Genomic DNA, 20,285 nt, shown 5'->3' with positions numbered 1-20,285 from the left:
CCAAATTTGTCATATATTTAATCTAAGCCTACTAGAAAGTGTGTGCCCTCAGGCCTGGAGGGAAGCAAAAGTAATTTCGCTACCCAAGAATAGTAAAGCCCCTTTACCGGCTCAAATAGTCGACCAATCAGCCTGTTACCAACCCTTAGTAAACTTTTGGGAAAAAACTGTGTTTGACCAGATACAATGCTATTTTACTGTAAAATAAATTGACAACTAACTTTCAGCACGCTTATAGGGAAGAACATTCAACAAGCACGGCACTTACACTAATGATCAATGATTGGCTGAGAGAAATTGTTGATAAAAAGATTGTTAGACTTCAATGAGGCTGTTGACATTATCAATCACATTCTGCTGATGGAAAAACATATGTGTTGTGGCTTTACACCCCCTGCTATATTGTGGATAAAGAGTTACCTGTCTAACAGAACACAGAGGGTGTTCTTTAATGGAAGTATCTCCAACATAATCCAGGTAGAATCAGGAATTCCCCAGGGCAGCTGTCTAGGCCTCTTACTTTTTAAAATATTTACTAATGACATGCCAATGGCCTTGAGCAAAGCCAGTGTGTCTATGTATGTGGATGACTCATTACTATAATCCCTGCAAAACTTAACAAAGAGCTGTAGTTAGTTTCAGAATGGGTGGCAAGGAATAAGTTAGTCCTACATATTTCAAAAACTAAAAGCATTGTATTTGGGACAAATTATTCACTAAACCCTAAACCTCAACTAAAACTTGTAATAAATAATGTGGATATTGAGCAAATTGAGGTGACTAAACTGCTTGGAGTAGCCCTGGATTGTAAACTGTCATGGTCCAAACATGTTGATACAACAGTACAATCAGATTTTAAAACAGATAAAAATACACCTTATGGAACAGCAGGGACTGTGAAGAGAAACACACAGGCACAGACACACAAACATACACGGATAAGACATGCACTCTACACACACCTACACATGGATTTTGTATTGTAGATATTGGATCGTAGAGTAGTGGCCTGAGAGAACGCAATTGATGTGTTGTGAAAAGTAATGTTATGTAATATTTTAAATTGTATATAGCTGGCTTAATGTTGCTGGACCCCAGGAAGAGTAGCTGCTGACTTGGGGATCCCTAATAAATACAAATACAATACAATACAATAGGAGCAACCTGGTCTCAGAGCATTTTGTATTATTCTGTACATAAATCCGTGACACTCAATTTAGTATATGTTACGTTTGGTATGGTTAAATAAGACAGATGGTTATGTAAGGTAAAAACGAAAGGAAGGTGGTTGGTTGGGGTGGATGGGTAGGCGTATAACGCAAATGTCTAACAGCCCAAAGGTTGCAAGTTTGAATCTCATCACAGACAATGGTTATCATTTTAGCTCATTTTCAACTACTTGCTACTTTGCAACTACTTAGCATGTTAGCTAACCCTTCCCTTAACCTTAACCATTTACCCTAACTACTAACTACTAAACTTAACACTAACCCCTAGCCTCGCTAATGTTAGTGAGCTAGCTAACGTTAGCCACCTAGCTAGAATTCGTAACATATACGTTTAGCAAATTCAAAACATATTGTACGTTTAGCAAATTCGTAACATATAATACAAATTGTAATGCTAAACATATCATATGAAATGGGTGATGGACATCCACAAATGAATACATACCATACGAAACTCAACATGCCTCGGATTTACGTACAGAATAATATGAAATGCTCTGAGACCAGGTTGATAATGGACATTGGTGCAGGGAGTGGGAAATGTATTTCTGATATTGTGAAGCTAGAGACAAGGGAACCGACTATAGACACCACAGCCTACATTCCAAATGACACCCTATTCCCTACATAGAGCACTACTTTTTATGAGGGCCCATAGGAAATAGGGTGTAATTTGGGACATATTCCTGTCGCTCTCTCTCTCTGAAGCCTGGGGAGAGGACCTCGCCAGTCTTAGCTAACACTCAATATGGTGTCTCATTCCAAAGTGCTAGTGTTTTAATTGTCATCATACAGCACTGTGCAAACATCCACGCAACCCAGATGGCTAGGCTGATTTTTGTCTAGTGGGAGATTCAGCTATATGCCAATAGGCAGACTGTCTGGGCGACTAGGGCCATTAAAGCCATACAATGAGATTGCACAGTGAAGAAGAACCCTAAACCACTAAAGATCTTCTGCCATGTTAGCAGTCCGAGGTTGGGCTTAAACTCATAAATCACTGGTGTGAGGCACGGCCATAAACAGCAACCTTTAGAGTCAGGCAGGGTCTCAGCTGGGCTCCCTGAGGAGAAGCTGTGGCCTGGATGATTATAGATCTACAGATGATGTCGATGGAGGATTCCTGCAACTGATGGCGGAGGGAACGTCAACACAACGTTGATGGATTTCACATTCAATGGCACTGTTTAAAAATAAATTATACATGGAAAGGCCACAGAGGAATATGTTTGGTGAGGGGGTCAGAGGGGACTCTCTCTCTCTCTCATAATCATGGGTTCAGGAATAACAGAATGCTCAAGGCAATTTTGTCAAAATTGAGTTATTGCCTTGTTCTGTTCAATTTTCTCCTCTATATAGTACTCTAAATACCCAAATTCATGTTGTTAAATTCAAAATAATACAAGATAGAAAAATTGTTGACACCATTCAAATCAATGAGGGTTCGGAACTTTAAAGCCAATAATCTCAGAATCATCTTTTGCAGATAGAACCTTATAGTCCCAAGCTTTCGGTATATCAATCCGCACACAAAATCAAATGACATGCATTTGCATACTTAACTATGAAATAATTAAAAATGGTGGAGGGGGCATATTTATATTCAAACACTCAACACACTAATATAATCTACATCTTATTCATCCATGATCAGATCATGGTCAAATTAAATTAAATTGAGAGGAGAACAACCAAGAGTCCAAGAGAATTGGAAAGTCACATGCACAAGGAACCATACACCAATTAAACACAAAGGAATCCATTTAAGGAAATGTAGCACATCTACAGACTTATGCAAATCAGACTTTCGAAATGCGCTCTGTACATTTGTTAACTTGCAGCTGCCTGAGGCTGTAGACTGCTCCACACACATGAAAGGAAAGGAGGGAGTCAGACCAGCCCACTGCTGTACACGGAGGGAGCTTGCCTGCCTGCTGCAGCTAGCACAGGGACCATTGATCCAATTCCCCCTCCTCACAGAACAATAGAGGAAACGCCAGCGCTGTCTTTTATCAATGCAGGTCCAGGGATAAGTGAGATAGAGGCTAATGCCAAGCATTAGGATGTTTAGGGTGATATTATATCAAACTGGGCTGCTCTGTTCCATTTCATAACATCGATAATGCATCGACATACAACTCCAAATAATATGAGTTCAGAGTTTCTAAGGGGGATGTTGTCATTACAATTCAATGATGGGTAAATAAAATAACATTATGTTGTATGCACCCAATATGGTTGGGTTATTGTTTGGTTATTTTCAAAGGCAATTTGTGTATAAAAAAAGCAGGTCATTTTATTATTTACATTTCCTCTTTTAAACATGCATTTATAAAAAGTTACAGTATTACTAAAAGGCAAAAGCTGATACTTGTGTTGAGTTAATGCTTGCAAGAAGCAGCACATGAATTCATCTGACATTAGTCTGACAACATACACTGAGTATACAAAACATTAAGAACACCTGCTTTTTCCATGACAGGTGAATTCAGGTGAAAGCTATGATCCCTCATTAATGTCACTTGTTAAATCCAATCCAATCAGTGTAGATGAAGGGGAGGAAGCAGGTTAAAGAAGATTTTTAAGCCTTGAGACATGAATTGTGTATGTGTGCCATTCAGAGGGTGAATGGGCAAGACAAAATATTGAAGTGCCAGGCGCATCGGTTTGTGCCAAGAACTGCAACGCTGCTGGGTTTTTCACACTCAAACAATTTCCTGCATGTATCAAGAATGGTCCACCACCCAAAGGACAGTTGGGAAGCATTGGAGTCAACATTGGGGGGGGGGGGACTCAATATTAGGAAGGTGTTCACTGTATATCAATCCCTTTTGTCTGCCATAATTAGTCAACCGAATGATGCAAAAACAGCTAAACTTGTTGGTGTAATTCCAGTCATGCACTGTGGAGGCATAATCGGGTACTTTCACCCTAGTTGTCAATCACAATCCTCAGCCAAATTATTCATAAAAGCATATTTTATTTATGGATGCATTTTCCCAAGCTACCTAAAAGTTTGCATAAGCCCTAGCTCTGGCAGAGACAGAACTGCCAAGGCACCTCACAGAGACATAGACGCTTTCATCTCTCATACAAGCAGAGGGAGCCAAGGTGGTGTTGGTCCATGTTAGGCAGACATTCTTATGATTTATAGATAGTATTATCTGTTGAGATCTTCAAGCATTTTCACATGCAAAACATTAGCTCTGTTATTTGGGAAAATTCACAAAGCAGGTTATACTGTAGTTGTAGGTGGACAGTGCAAATCTAATTATATTCATCTGAAATGAGAGAGCAAGAAATAAGATTTCAACTTGAAGATATATTTTATTTGTACTATAAATAATCTAAATAGACCAAATGAAAACATATCGCCTTTGTAGGCTAAGAACGATATGCAGCTCTCATATTTCGGAGGCTAAATTTAGCCTAATTAACTAACTTCATCCTAACGGATACGGACTCCCGCAAGCCGCCTCAGAGATAGAAATAGAGTCATCACCACCAGACAAACTCAGTTATCCATATACAAAACATCATCATTTTACTCACATGATTTTCTTTGTCACTAGAATATCTACTGTAAATGGAAATCGAATACAGTCCGTGAATGCAGGGGGATGCAAAAATATGATCATATCGTTATACTCACATAAATATTATGATTGTTTTAATTATGTGGTTACATTAAATCAACTCTTGGTGATTCACACATTTACTGTAAAAAAAAAGATATATTAATTTGACAGTATTACATTATTTCTGACTAATGATCTGACAAAATAAAAACATATACCACAATGGTAGTTGTGAGTTTTTCGCCACATTAAAACTGGTTGCCATAGTGATGACAGGCATAATGAGCAGATTAACTGCATGCTGGAAATCATTTGTTGAGAATTTATTCAGAGAAATGTGACATCCCCAAACTCGTAGGAATAGGAAAAGAGGTGCTCTTAATTTTCCATGGAATCAAAACAAATTGAGAAAAATTCACTTCCAAACGAAAACAAGTCTTGATAAGTATGCAGGCCCATTACCAATGAGAGTACATCAAATGAGATAGCATAATTATGGTTATATGTTATAGTTGGAATAATTATGGTACTGTAACTATCACATTCAGAGTTACTAACAGTAGTAAAATGCAGGATTTCCAGGGCAATATGTTTATGTGGACTGGGCTCCAGCAACTAACTGTTCATGTCAGATCCTAGTCATTTATTTCCAGTGACACAAAATAAACTACAAGACATAGATAGACTGGGACAGTAACTGAAAGGTTGCTGGATCAAATCCCCGAGCTGACAAGGTAAAAATCTGTCGTTCTGCCCCTGAGCAAGCCAGTTAACCCACTGTTCCCCGGGCCCCCCCGCACCTCTCTGATTCAGAGGGGTTGGGTTAAATGCAGAAGACACATTTCAGTTAAATTCATTCAGTTGGACAACTGACTAGGTAGCCCCCTTTCCCTTTCCTTATAAATAGAACCATCACTTTAAGCTCATCTAAAAAAAATGGAGGCGAAAAAAACAATTTCAAGTCAACCTATAATAAGCAGGAGAGAGAAAGCACTTTCCACATTGGTGTCATGGCAACATCTCATGGGAGCCAGCCAAACCCTGAACAACCTCGCTAGCCTGCACAGAGCCAGACCAAAGACCCTCAAGGACTCGTCACATCATAGACATTAAGATTAGAAACCAACATTCCTTCTGAGAGCGAGACAATTATTCTGTTTATATGAGTTGATATTTGTGCTGTTTGACTTAATTCAATACTGGAATACATATTAAGTTGATAAAATGGATTGACATGGTCTTCCATTTGCAAGACGGGTGTTACATTTAGTTGAGACATTAAAGCCTTCAGGTAATACAATAATAATATCATAAAATCATTGTTTCTCCAAGATAGATTTTTTTTTTAAAATAGTGTAATTATTTTTTTGTGATTTTGTTCCCTGAACAATAAACAGACAATGTCTTGTTCAGTCTACAGACATGCTTCCTACAGGGCAGAACATTCCAACTGATAAACAAGATGTGAACCGGTGATCTAAAGCACAAGCTACTCCCTACCCAAAACAATCTTCTAGCTTGACCTTTTTGCCCGTTTTACAAGTCACTATGAATGGAGCTGCAGGTCAACTTTAAAGCCAAGCATGAATCCCTGTCATTTCCACATAAAAGGAAGCCAAATTGATTTGGCGCTGAATGTGAACCTCCGTGTGAAGACTACTCACCCGCGCAGGAGTCATGCAGGGAGATTCTACTCTGTATGGTTATCTTTAAAAGCCATGCCACCTTCCCTGTGAATCTTTAATGGACCCCATTCAATGTGACAGAGCCCAAGCCATCTGTGCTACAATATGTAATAGCAACACATGGCAGATTCAATGTACCAGATTAATGATCCAGCCTAGCACCCAGTAAATACATTTAGTGAATGTTTCAATGTCCCCTAACTATGTCACATGTACTAATTCAATTATATTGCTGACCGATTGGATATACAAACAGATGGATCAGGGAGGACAAAATTCCCAGCCAAGGTAAGAGAAGGAGCTCCACTCTTGCCTCACAGATATCAATCTCTTTGCTGGAATGTGTGTGTGTGTGCTGCACATTGCTGTCTCAGTGGCTCCTTCCTGTTTGACAAAAGAGGATGGTTGAGGGACAACAAAGAGTGTAGTGCTGGATAATGAGGCACGTTGCCATATTCAAACCCAGTTCACTGCTTTACTGGCACAGCGTGTCTTCCCAGCTGCTGCCAATGCTGACATCCAATTACATGACCTATGCCATCTAACCCATTTTGATAAGGCATTGAATAATCAGCCTTGCAATTAGACCTCAAATCTAATGCTATTTTTCGTTTTTTAAACAACTAATTGACCGACGTCGATTAAAATATTGAAATTCTATTTAGCTTTTTTTCTGAGCTCAATGCACAGTTTCTCTAGAGATGAATCAGATCAAGCCCGAACAAGGCGATGTATGAGTTATAGTTTCCAACAGGCCAATATTCTACATAGTATAGTGCATAAAACGTGGTAATTGACTACAATGCCCATAATCCATTGCATTCCTACTTGTCCAGTCTGTGTGGCAACGGAGAGAAGAGAGAAGAACGTGAGATTGAGAGGGATAGAGAGCAATTGCTTCGCGAGGTAACTCTACCTGAAGATACATGATCTAAGGGATTGATAGTTGGTATTCAGCAGTCATAAAAGTATACCTCATTTACTTTCAAGAACTACAAATATTTTGATTTTGTCAGCATAGGCAGCAGCTGATGATGACCTGGAATGAAATAATAAAGTCATAAAATAAAACAAATGTAATATACACAACAACTGAAATATTTTAGTAAAGTAATGTAAATAAATGATGGTTAATAAGCCCAAAAAAATATCAAAACTGAAATGTATTATTATTATTTTTTAATAACCGAACCGACCGCAAAAAGCACAAATGTTTTGGTCTTCTAAAATGGCACCTATCATACTGACGTATACTACTGCTTGGTAAAGCCTGTATGGTGTCTGTTGAACAAAATAAAGGCACATCCACCATCAATGACTACCTTTTCAGCCTATTATCAACAAGGCCCTATAATGTAAGCCACTGGGTGTTGCCCCGCATCAAAAGCCATTGGGAAATTATTTAATGTACTGTAGATTCTGACACATTGCAGCATGTATTGAGTACCTAATGTCTTATTATAATCTCATAATGATCATGACTGAATAACAGCCAACATGCACATATCATAGATGTTACAATGTGTTTTGTATTCATTTAATATACCAGAAGCTGTGCCTTGTCTAACAATTCCTGACTACTGTATCGTTGTTTCTACTTCATAACCAGTCACTGTTGAGTAGACACTGTAACACAGTTCTCTCTCTGAATATCAAGATCAAATCTTAAGATAGCTTGTTGAGATATTTTGTAGCAAAACTGCAACAGCTGTGCAAAGCTTTTAATTGATTCTCAGAGCCAACGAATTCTACCAAAGGCAGGTGGCATCACATTTCTGCATTCCACTGAAACACATGACGTTAGGCAGTATAAATGAGAGATACAATATACTTAGCTAGTCTTACCTTAAATAAAAGATGTAGGTATGCTGTAGCAAATTGTCTCTATTCTGTGGAAGAAAATACATGTATTTAGATGTAAATGAGCCTAGAGTCAACTGTTATTTCCAGAGGCAGTGCCACATAACAATCAGGTTGAAAGTGACTATAAAATATAACCACCAATGAACTCAAGGTGATACAGGTAACAGAGAATACAGTGCTTTACATATTTGTTTCACTGGGAAGGTCTGTAAAGATTAACCCGTTGGAAATTATGTGTTTTTCATTATTCCTTTGAATAATAGTCAAAGCAATGTTAAAAATAACTACTGTAAATAAATAAATTGCTCAGTTAAACATGGAAAATGTCTCTTGTCATGCCAGCAAGCTCTATTATAGGAAAAAATATACTGAAAATGTGTGTTGATTAAAATCATGGTAGTAGCCGATTGGCAGTGCTCTTTCTGCACTCACCCTCTTAGTAAGAGAGAGGGAGTAGAGTGTGCACTATGCCTGACACAGATACATGTTCTCCAGGAGGACTCTGCAGAGAGCCAGCCTCTCCCTCCCAAATCTCACTGCTCTGCATGGGAGCATTTTAGCTACTTGGGTTCACATGTGTATGTACAGATACTAATAACACACACGGGCATGCATTTAAACGCGCGCGCGCACACACACACACGCCCACACACACACACACACACACGATATTCAATTATATGCTCCAATATATACACAGATCATACCGTCAATGAAAACTGTAACCAAACACATGATTTAACTCTATGCCAGATTGATACGGATAATGAGGTTCAAGTTGCGGCACTTACCATTCATTTCATGTTTCAGCCGTTGCAACGCCTGCTTGTTCAATGACGTCCCTCTCTCTGAGTAGCCTAATTAAGCATCTAAATTATATGGTTGTTTTTTTTGAGAATGTCATTCACTCCATTCATAAAAAAAGCTTTTTTAGGCGCACACTATTTAAGATTTGCCTACCTGGCACAGTCGTGTCACATCCACAGTGCACATTCATAGGCAGTTCTTCCGGTTTCTCTTGGAACAATGGTGCAGCATCGGTCTGACAGATACATCAGCAACGTGACTTCCCTTAACCAATCATTTCACATGGTTTAAGGAATCAGGAATCGTCCTCTCAAACCTTTGTACACGGTTTTGCCTACTTTAGGCAAAGCTGGGAAGACAATGTGCATCAATGCTAGCAACTATAGCCAATGGCAATATGGCGTTTATACACTTAACTTGGATACAATTGTATATTTTAAAGTCAACGGTGTCGAACTTGGCGTATGCATAACTTCGTCCCACGGAAGTGTCTGGGAACGGGATTAGTTTATAAATGGCAATGTATCACATGGTGTTGTTCTCCTACCACATTTAATTTCAATGTAAAGTATTCATAAATAACCTATGAATATAGTCACTACCATCTTCTCTGTTTTAATGCTCAATGTATTATGTTATTGACAAAACATTGTAGGAGAGTGGGGTACAATTAGCTATTTTTTACAAATCAAATTTTATTTGTCACATACACATGGTTAGCAGATGTTAATGCGAGTGTAGCGAAATGCTTGTGCTTCTAGTTCCGACAATGCAGTAATAACCAACAAGTAATCTAACTAACAATTCCTAAACTACTGTCTTATACACAGTGTAAGGGGATAAAGAATATGTACATAAGGATATATGAATGAGTGATGGTACAGAGCAGCATAGGCAAGATACAGTAGATGGTATTGAGTACAGTATATACATATGAGATGAGTATGTAAACAAAGTGGCATAGTTAAAGTGGCTAGTGATACATGTATTACATAAGGATGCAGTCGATGATATAGAGTACAGTATATACGTATGCATATGAGATGAATAATGTAGGGTAAGTAACATTATATAAGGTAGCATTGTTTAAAGTGGCTAGTGATATATTTACATCATTTCCCATCAATTCCCATTATTAAAGTGGCTGGAGTTGAGTCAGTGTCAGTGTGTTGGCAGCAGCCACTCAATGTTAGTGGTGGCTGTTTAACAGTCTGATGGCCTTGAGATAGAAGCTGTTTTTCAGTCTCTCGGTCCCAGCTTTGATGCACCTGTACTGACCTCGCCTTCTGGATGATAGCGGGGTGAACAGGCAGTGGCTCGGGTGGTTGATGTCCTTGATGATCTTTATGGCCTTCCTGTAACATCGGGTGGTGTAGGTGTCCTGGAGGGCAGGTAGTTTGCCCCCGGTGATGCGTTGTGCAGACCTCACTACCCTCTGGAGAGCCTTACGGTTGAGGGCGGAGCAGTTGCCGTACCAGGCGGTGATACAGCCCGCCAGGATGCTCTCGATTGTGCATCTGTAGAAGTTTGTGAGTGCTTTTGGTGACAAGCCGAATTTCTTCAGCCTCCTGAGGTTGAAGAGGCGCTGCTGCGCCTTCTTCACGATGCTGTCTGTGTGAGTGGACCAATTTAGTTTGTCTGTGATGTGTATGCCGAGGAACTTAAAACTTGCTACTCTCTCCACTACTGTTCCATCGATGTGGATAGGGGGGTGTTCCCTCTGCTGTTTCCTGAAGTCCACAATCATCTCCTTAGTTTTGTTGACGTTGAGTGTGAGGTTATTTTCCTGACACCACACTCCGAGGGCCCTCACCTCCTCCCTGTAGGCTGTCTCGTCGTTGTTGGTAATCAAGCCTACCACTATTGTGTCGTCCGCAAACTTGATGATTGAGTTGGAGGCGTGCGTGGCCACGCAGTCGTGGGTGAACATTCAGCATCACTCTGTCAAGGGAAATATAGTCTTCTTTCTAACAAAGATATGTGTATATTTCAGGATGTTGCATATCCCTGAAATAATGTAAACATTACAGGTTTGGAAACATAGCTTGTCCCCAAAAAAGTGGTCTCTTGGCACAATTTACCCCGGTATGGGGTAAGTTTAGCCACGGGACAGGGTAAGTTAAGCCACCTACAAATTTCTGTACTTAATGAAATATTACCACTACCTTTTTAAAACCATGTCTATCTTTATTTCCCAAACTCAATTCAACACAACCCCAATCGCGTTTTGTCTTTTAATAATTTTAAGCATCTTTTAAATCTGCACAAATTTGCACCCTTTGGGGTGACCCAACCAAATTAAAATAGAAATGTGAGTTATAGATCTGTCATTCCCATTGAAAGCAAGTCTAAGAAGCGGAAGATATGTTCTATGTGCACTATTTCTATGCTTCCTGTTCTTAACTTTCGTTTTTGCTTTTACTTTCGGTTTTGTCCACCATCTTAAAACAGGTGAAAATACAATATTTTTGGTTATTGAAAATATATTTCACAGAGGTTTAGATGGTACAATGATTCTCAACACTATTTATTGCTTGTTTTGTCAAACTGAAATTAGATGAACTATTAGAATTTTAGGAAAATGGAGGAGAGATTCCTGCATATTAACACAGGCTTAACACCTAACAAACACTTTTTAAAATCACTTTTAGCATTGGCCAGGCTCTATCGTTACATATCCCAGTGATAATGCCTTGCATTACCCCTGGGATGAAAACACTTCAATTTGCTATACTCGCCATTGCCTCAACTTGCCCCAAGGCAAACATTTTGACTATATTAGCCCACACAGCTACAAGGATGCACTTCCATGCTAGGTTTAGGACCTCATATTGAAGCTTTTAGAGACCCCCAACTTTGTATGGTTTCCTAGAAACAAAGGTGGCTCAATTTACCGGACTCTCCCCTATTAGTATACATTACATAGACCTAGAAAGAAATGTTTCTATAGTCTACACCAAAATTGTGTGTGTACACTATGTAAAGTGTTTGGGAAATTATCAAAACCATAAGCCTCGTGTTTACCACCATGATTTGCCTTGACTTAGGTTTCTGACTGTTGCAGATTGCTGAAGTACACTCCCATCTAGTGGATACTATATGAAGGTACATTACTTTCTCAACAACGTGTGAGAGATGTTAACCACAGTATTGCACACCCTCTATTGATCAATTCCACCCAGGCCTATGGAAGAAGGGACTCAGAAGACCGACTTCTTTGAGATCCTAAGTCAAAGACGGTACACGTGTGCAGTAGCCTGTGCATTTCAGTCTACGTAGACACCCACGTTCTATGTACACAATGCTCTCTCTAACACCATGGCAGCTGTGTGGGGGATGTGCTTCTCTGAAAGAACAGTAGATGATGCTAGTAGTTCACTTGCAGCAGGGATGTGTAGAAATACACAATAAGCTACGGTACTCATTCATTAGGCAGTGATCATTATTTTTGAAATGTTTTCCTTATTTTACACATTCTCATTTACAGCAACGACCTGGGGAATAGTTACATTTTCAGTGCTGTTTCCTGTACTATTGTATAAAGAGCAATTCATCTACAAGAGGCCTGAATAGAGAATACACGTATCATTCACTGTAAATGACCAATTAACATCCAATTGGTTTGGACTATTTGTGTATTATGAACTACATTATTACATTGTGTAAGTTCATTGTTTCAATTGGATAGTCATAAATGGTTTAAATGAGGGAAACCCATAAGGGAACCAGTGTCATCCCACTACTCAGATGTAATGTGTAATTCTCTGACACAGATGAAACCGTGTCTGGGTAGTAGATTATATTGTAGAAGAGGTTTGGGTTATTACTGTAACTAACATGCTATTGGCCATTTCACTGTCACTGCATTCTCCCAGCACTGTCATTGTGTCATTGGGCTAAAAAGACCCCCCCCCCCCACCAAAAAAAGCCATCTAATCATTCATCCTCCATAACTCATTTACATTGGCACTCAAGTGAGTCTGCAGGAATTGTTAAAAATACTTTTTTTGTGATACATTGCAGTGACTACAGTATGAATTGTGTGAAGATCTACCATTATATAATATTGTGTTTTATTAGTACAACCAGAGAAAAAAAACTATTTACTCTACTACTTAGATTAATGAAGTGACCTAAATGTTTTAAATTCAAGTTGTGTTTTGTAATTCCCTCGTCCTTGTTTTACTCAGGGTGACTATTTGTTTTTGGCATCTCCATTAGAATGTATCTGAAGAATTTCCTCTGTAATGCTTATTAGCCCCTGGCACATTACAAAATCGTATAATTATAACCAATGTGTTTATATTCTATGAGAAACAAGGTGCTCATTATTGACTTCATTAATTTCAAAGTTTGAGACAATAATGGCAGCTCTGCTATTATGACTAATGGTGAAAAGTCTGTGTTTGTCTGTTAAAGCCGTGTGTAGTAGTATCTTAATTGTCTTTGGTCTAGCTGCCTCCGGGGTGTGTAACACAAGCATTCTGAATAGATAGAGGATCCAGCTCAATGTGACACCCTGCTCTGGCCTGTCCTGAATTATGCAACCATCTCAAGTGAACTGAGGATATCTGGTGTCCTTCCATCACCGTTGTGTCATGGTCGTGCATTAGGATGAAACCTCTCTTCAGTCACAGCAAGCAATGTCTACATTTAGGGAACATTTAAAAGTTAGGGTTTTAAAGTCATGCTACGAGTTACGGTGTGGTCAAGTTGAAACGTTAACACTGAAGTATGAAATGTGGTGTAAAAAAAGAGTGTTGAACACAGTAGAATTTCAGTGTGTGCGTGTCTGTGTGTGTGTGTGTGTGCGCTCCACAGAGGTCTTAATGTCCAAAGCCAGTCAGTTACCTCAGTCTGTTGAAAGAGACCTCTCAGACTTCAAAGAAAGTGGAACCCTGTGGAGTGTATTGAGCTGTGTCTTCCCTCCCCATACATGTAGCCTGTGTACCTGGACCAGGCTGATACAGTTTCCCAACGATGGAAATTCAATCAACCTGCGTATCAACCTGCATAAATGAGAGGAGCCCCGACCACAAACGCTCTCGTCTCTCTCCAAACCACAAGTGGCCATTGCCTCTTAGGGCTGGGAATTGCCAGGGACCTCATGATACAGGCGGCAGGGTAGCCTAGTGGTTAGAGTGTTGGACTAGTAACCGAAAGGTTGCAAGTTTGAATCCCAGAGCTGACAAGGTACAAATCTGTCGTTCTGCCACCGAACAGGCAGTTAACCCACTGTTCCTAGGCCATCATTGAAAATAATATTTTTTTCTTAACTGACTTGCCTAGTAAAATAAAATAAAAAATACAATATTATCATGATACTTCAGTGCCGATACGATATGTATTACGATTCTATATGTATTGTGATTTGATATTATGATTTTATTGCGATTCAATGTTCCAGGTACAGCCAACTAGTGCAAAAATACTATTGCAACTATACGATATATTGTCAAAAGTAATATCCCAAAATGTAACTGCATAGTCTTCCCCCCCACATCACTAATGCCTATAATACACCGGCTAAGGGAGAACTCTAAGTCAACAAGAAGAGAAGGGAGGTTAGGTATTTCAGAGATAAGACTGAAGAATCCCTCAGCACAGCAAACTGTGAGTTTGTTGTTCTCTCATGTTATCAAACCACTTGTATTTTTATTTATTCCATTTATGTAGATGGAGATATGGCATTTGGATCATTTTGAAGAAAAGCTTTGTGTAACTTGAGATATGCTGCATGGATCGTATGTCTCTGGAGCAGGTCTCAATTGAAATGCACTCGTAAAATAAATAGAGACAAAGTGGAGTTCTGAATGAATTTGTCTCAATATGCCTGAAACTAGATCAAATCAAATTCAAATCAAATTTATTTATATATCCCTTCGTACATCAGCTGATATCTCAAAGTGCTGTACAGAAACCCAGCCTAAAACCCCAAACAGCAAGCAATGCAGGTGTTGAAGCACGTTGGCTACGAAAAACTCCCTAGAAAGGCCAAAACCTAGGAAGAAACCTAGAGAGGAGCCAGGCTATGAGGGGTGGCCAGTCCTCTTCTGGCTGTGCTAGGTGGAGATTATAACAGAACATGGCCAAGATGTTCAAATGTTCATAAATAACCAGCATGGTCAAATAATAGGTCTGGGACAGGTAGCACGTCCGGTGAACAGGTCAGGATTCCATAGCCGCAGGACGAACAGTTGAAACTGGAGCAGCAGCACGGCCAGGTGGACTGGGGACAGCAAGGAGTCATCATGCCAGGTAGTCCTGAGGCATGGTCCTAGGGCTCAGGTCTTCCGAGAGAAAGAAAGAGAGAGAGAATTAGAGAGAGCATACTTAAATTCACACAGGACACCGGATAAGACAGGAGAAGTACTCCAGATATGACAAACTGACCCTAGCCTCTCGACACATAAACTACTGCAGCATAAATACTGGAGGCTGAGACAGGAGGGGTCAGGAGATACTGTGGCCCCATCCGATGATACCCCCGAACAGGGCCAAACAGGAAGGATATAACCCCATCCACTTTCCAAAGCACAGCCCCCACACCACTAGAGGGATATCTTCAATCACCAACTTACCATCCTGAGCCAAAGCCGAGTATAGCCCACAAAGATCTCCGCCACGGCACAACGCAAGGGAGGGGGGGGGCGCCAACCCAGACAGGAAGATCACATCAGTGACTCAACCCACTCAAGTGACGCACCCCTCCTAGGGACGGCATGAAAGAGCACCAGTAAGCCAGTGACTCAGCCCCTGTAATAGGGTTAGAGGCAGAGAATCCCAGTGGAGAGAGGGGAACCGGCCAGGCAGAGACAGCAAGTGCGGTTCGTTGCTCCAGAGCCTTTCCGTTCACCTTCACACTCCTGGGCCCGACTACACTCAATCATATGACACACTGAAGAGATGAGTAAGCCCATGTAATGCTTTGTAGGTTAGCAGTAAAATCTTGAAATCAGCCCTTGCCTTAACAGGAGTGTAGGGAGGCTAGCACTGGAGTAATATGATCAAATGTTTTGGTTCTAGTCAGGATTCTAGCAGCCGTATTTAGCACTAACTGAAGTTTATTTAGTGCTTTATCCGGGTAGCCAGAAAGTAGAGCATTGCAGTAGTCTAACCTGTAAGTAACAAAAGCATGGATTAATTTTTCTGCATAATGTTTGGACAGAAAGTTTATGATTTTTGCAATGTTACGTAGATGGAAAAAATCTGTCCTTGAAACAGTCTTGATATGTTCGTCAAAAGAGAGATCAGGGTCCAGAGTAACACCGAGGTCCTTCACAGTTTAATTTGAGACAACTGTACAACCATTAAGATTAATTATCAGATTCAACAGAAGATCCCCTGCAAACTGGTCTTGACTAGAAGAAAAAACAAACTGTCAGGGGAGGTTCTCTTCTGCACTGTTCAACCAATCCAGTGGATGTGGAGGAGGAGTTAAGATGGAGTGTATCCTTGTTTACGTCCAAAATCAGAAGTTCTCTTTCCATTTCAGCTGAAAACTGGAACATCCAGATGTTTGGGACTCGGCAGAGGCTACACACCAGCACAGTAAACATGATATCCTCTTTCATGTTTCATCCATCCCACCTTTTACAATCATAAGTGCTCGACATAAAAGCACTAGGGATAGTGTCAAAACCTGAGCAAGTGATGACGTTACCTCAACAAAACATGGCCTGAGTGCCGTTTTAAGTACACGAGTAGTACATTACCGCACACAATCTTCATTCAACATTCAAGGACTGCTGCTTCACCTTCGCATCACAAGTAGGTTTGGATAATGTTAAAAACTGAAAACAGTTTCAGTGAGTGAGGAGATAAACAGTCAAAAGCACTCCACGTCTCTGTGGGGTTTATGATGACAACTATGAGATGATCCAAGGTAATTGAGGACCCACCCGCCTAGATTTTTCGCACTCATTTATATGATTATGATTTCACTGTAGCCTATTTGTGATGATTAGGCAACATTCTCTTGGTGTCTAACCAGTGGCAGGTTGTGTCTCTGGTTCATTGAGTTGGGTGATTTTTTTCCCCCTTCCTCGCATCCTGATATAATACCTTGTTAGAATCATGTGCTTTCTGTCATGTCAGAGGGAATTCAATCTGTCTGACATCCTTGGGTGCTACTCCTACGATATACACTGAACAAAAATATAAATGCAACATGTAAAGTGTTGGTCCCATGTTTCATGAGCTGAAATAAAAGACCCCAGAAATGTTATGCACAAAAAGCTTATTTCTCTAAAATGTTGTGCACACATTTTTTTACACCTCTGTTATTGAGTATTTATCATTTGCCAAGATAATCCATCCACCTGCCAGGTGTGGCATATCAAGACTGATTAAACAGAATGATCATTACAAAGGTGCACCTTGTGCTGGGGACAATAAAAGCCCACATTAAAATGTGCAGTTTTGTCACACCACACAATGCCACAGATGTCTCAAGTTTTGAGGGAGTGTGCAATTGGCATGCTGACTGCAGGAGTGTCCACCAGGGCTGTTGCCAAAGCATTTGTTTATTTTTCTTCTTCTTCTGAGACCAGCCACCCAGGGAGCTGACAAAACTGTGGGTTTGCACAACTGAAGAACTTCTGCACACACTGTCAGAAACCGTCTCAGGCAAGCTCATCTGCGTGCTCACCGTCCTCATCAAGGTCTTGGTCTGACTGCAGTTCGGTGTCGTAACCGACTTCAGTGGGTAAATGCTCACCTTCGATGGCCACTGGCACTCTAGAGAGGGGAGATGGCATGGCGTAGTGTGGGCAGGTGGTTTTCTGATGTCAACGTTGTGAACAGAGTGCCCGATGGTGGTGGTGGGGTTATGATATGGGTAGGCATAAGCTATAGACAATGAACACAATTGCATTTTATTGATGACAATTTGAATGCACAGAGATAATGTGACAAGATCCCGAGGCCCATTGTCGCACCATTCATCTGCCCCCATCACCTTATGTTTCACCATGGTAATGCATGGCCCATGTCACAATTCCTGGAAGCTGAAAATGTCCCAGTTCTTTCATGGCCTGCATACTCACCAGACATGTCACCGATTGAGAATGTTTGGGATGCTCTGGGTCTACGTGTACAACAACGGGTTCCAGTTCCCGCCAATATCGAGCAACTTCACAATCAACAGCCTGATCAACTCTATGCGAAGGAGATGTTGCACTGCATGGTGGTTACACCAGATACGGACTGGTTTTCTGATCCACGACCCTACCTTTTTTGTAAAGGTATCTGTGACAAACATATGCTTATCTGTTTTCCCAGTCATGTGAAATCCATAGATTAGGACTTAATGAATTTATTTAAATTGACTGATTTTATTTTATGAACTGTTACTCAGTAAAATTGTTGAAATTGTTGCACTTATATTTTTGTTCATTGTAGAAATATCTGAATTATTGAATTCAAGTAACACAGCCCTGTAAATGCTGTGTATTTGCAGCCCTCAAGAACAAATACGTTTTAATGGCCTAAGATTCAAACTCAAAGTACATTATTCCTGCAAGTCAAAGACATTTGATTCCTTTAAAATGTATACGAATAGGGATCTATGGATGACTCACCGTCTTGATACAGTAATATGACCATTTAAAAACATTAAACATGACATCCACTTTGTTCCAGATTTGGGTGACCCTTAACTCTCATTACTATTATCTGATAGCAGTGTGAAAGTTTAGGTCAGGCTTTGACTAACTTTGTGGATTGTGAGCGTGTGGCTATGAGAGGACTAGACTTGTCTTAATTTGTCTAACTTTGGGATAAAAGAGCAGGATTAGGATAGACCTAACAGCGACCCTACTTGCTAGTCTAATGTTGCCCTGACCAAAACGTGCACCACGTTTTGCTCCTCTGTAGGAAAAAGCCAATCCTCGTACTGTGTGAGACGGCAAGGCTCACGGTGACCACTGATTAGAATGCCCAGTGCATTCAAACACACTCTCTATCCAGGAGTGACCTAGTTGATATGTCTGGGATGAATGTCTGTCACTTCTGTCTGTGTCTAATTTGCTTGAGTAATATATTTTGACCTTCCCTGTATTATAAATAATGAGTTTTAATGACACATGCCCTCTTGTCATTTTCTTTACGGCCACCATCTTGTCCCCCTCTGTCTGTGGGGATTGTTTAATTCACTTTCATCCTGAATCAGATTATTGCTGTGGTCTCGTTTGCAACAAGGTGACCTGATATAAATAATGAGCATGTCTCACGCTGGTGGTAATTATACTCGATCAAGTTGTGGCATTGTGACTGAACTCATGACATTTAATTCTGTAGATTAGGGGATTCAAAAGCCAATCAAATTGTCAGTATGTTCTTCATCACTGTCATTTGTGTACCCCCCCCCCCCCCGACAAAGTCACGGCTGGACTTCGTAACGTAATATAGGCTACGGCTGTTAACACAATGCAGGGTAATAGGCCTCATTGTTTTTACATTAAATACAACAAAGCCTTAGCCGAGTCAATTGGGTAATGAATTTTTCTCTAATGTTTCAGATTTAACATTGCTTTATTGGACGGTTATGTTGTGCAAGAGACAACAAGCACGTAGACTTACACTAATATGAATATATTTTATTTGGAAAGGCAGTCCTATAGCAAGACATGCATGATTACGAGCTTCTTATTCTGCTAATGGAAGCCAATCTTGTTGCTTGTCAGCCCTGTGTATGGCTGATGGATCAGAGTGACAGGACATTAGTGAGTAAATGACAGCCGTGTGATCCATGACAGGCTCGCCACTGTCGAGCTCGCAGCTGTATGGCAGTGCAGGTAAAGGATTTGTGCTTGAACAAGACTTTGAACGATCCCTACCATAGTTGAACACTGTAAGGTGTTGTGTGATTATGTTATGTTCGATTCATAGTTGAGAATTTTGTATAGGCTCTCTGCAATGCATTGCAGGCGGTCTTCAGTATAGTGTAATGACTTGACTCTACCATAGAGTGGCAGCCAAGAGTCTAGACACCAGCAAATCCAGTGTTCCTCAACCTTTTCTGTTATATACCATGGACTGACTCTTTGAGGTTTGGGCCCCCTTCTTGAAAGACTGCCTAAATTGCGCTCTTGCAAATGAAGTCACAATGTGACAGACAGGTT

General features: G+C 40.3%; 1 protein-coding gene across 3 annotated transcripts in view; it reads right to left on the bottom strand.

The window, feature by feature from the left end:
• The window catches only part of LOC135519593 (cysteine/serine-rich nuclear protein 3-like), a 33,024-nt gene extending 23,629 nt beyond the window's left edge, over positions 1-9,395 (bottom strand). The window contains exons 1-3 of one of the 3 annotated variants that reach the window (XM_064944832.1): positions 9,316-9,395; positions 9,147-9,212; positions 8,338-8,381 (exon numbers count right to left, since the gene is read on the bottom strand). The gene's annotated coding sequence lies outside the window, so the exon portion shown is untranslated. Of the gene's footprint in view, positions 1-8,337; positions 8,382-9,146 lie in introns of all 3 variants that reach the window. The other 2 variants (XM_064944831.1, XM_064944830.1) reach the window with 2 other exon arrangements.
• Between the last annotated feature and the right edge of the window lie 10,890 nt (positions 9,396-20,285).

This window comes from Oncorhynchus masou, chromosome 29 (genome assembly GCF_036934945.1).
Source record: "Oncorhynchus masou masou isolate Uvic2021 chromosome 29, UVic_Omas_1.1, whole genome shotgun sequence".
Classification (NCBI taxonomy): domain Eukaryota; kingdom Metazoa; phylum Chordata; class Actinopteri; order Salmoniformes; family Salmonidae; genus Oncorhynchus; species Oncorhynchus masou.
Note: the sequence above shows the minus strand (reverse complement) of the source record. Positions and strands in the feature narration are given on the sequence as shown.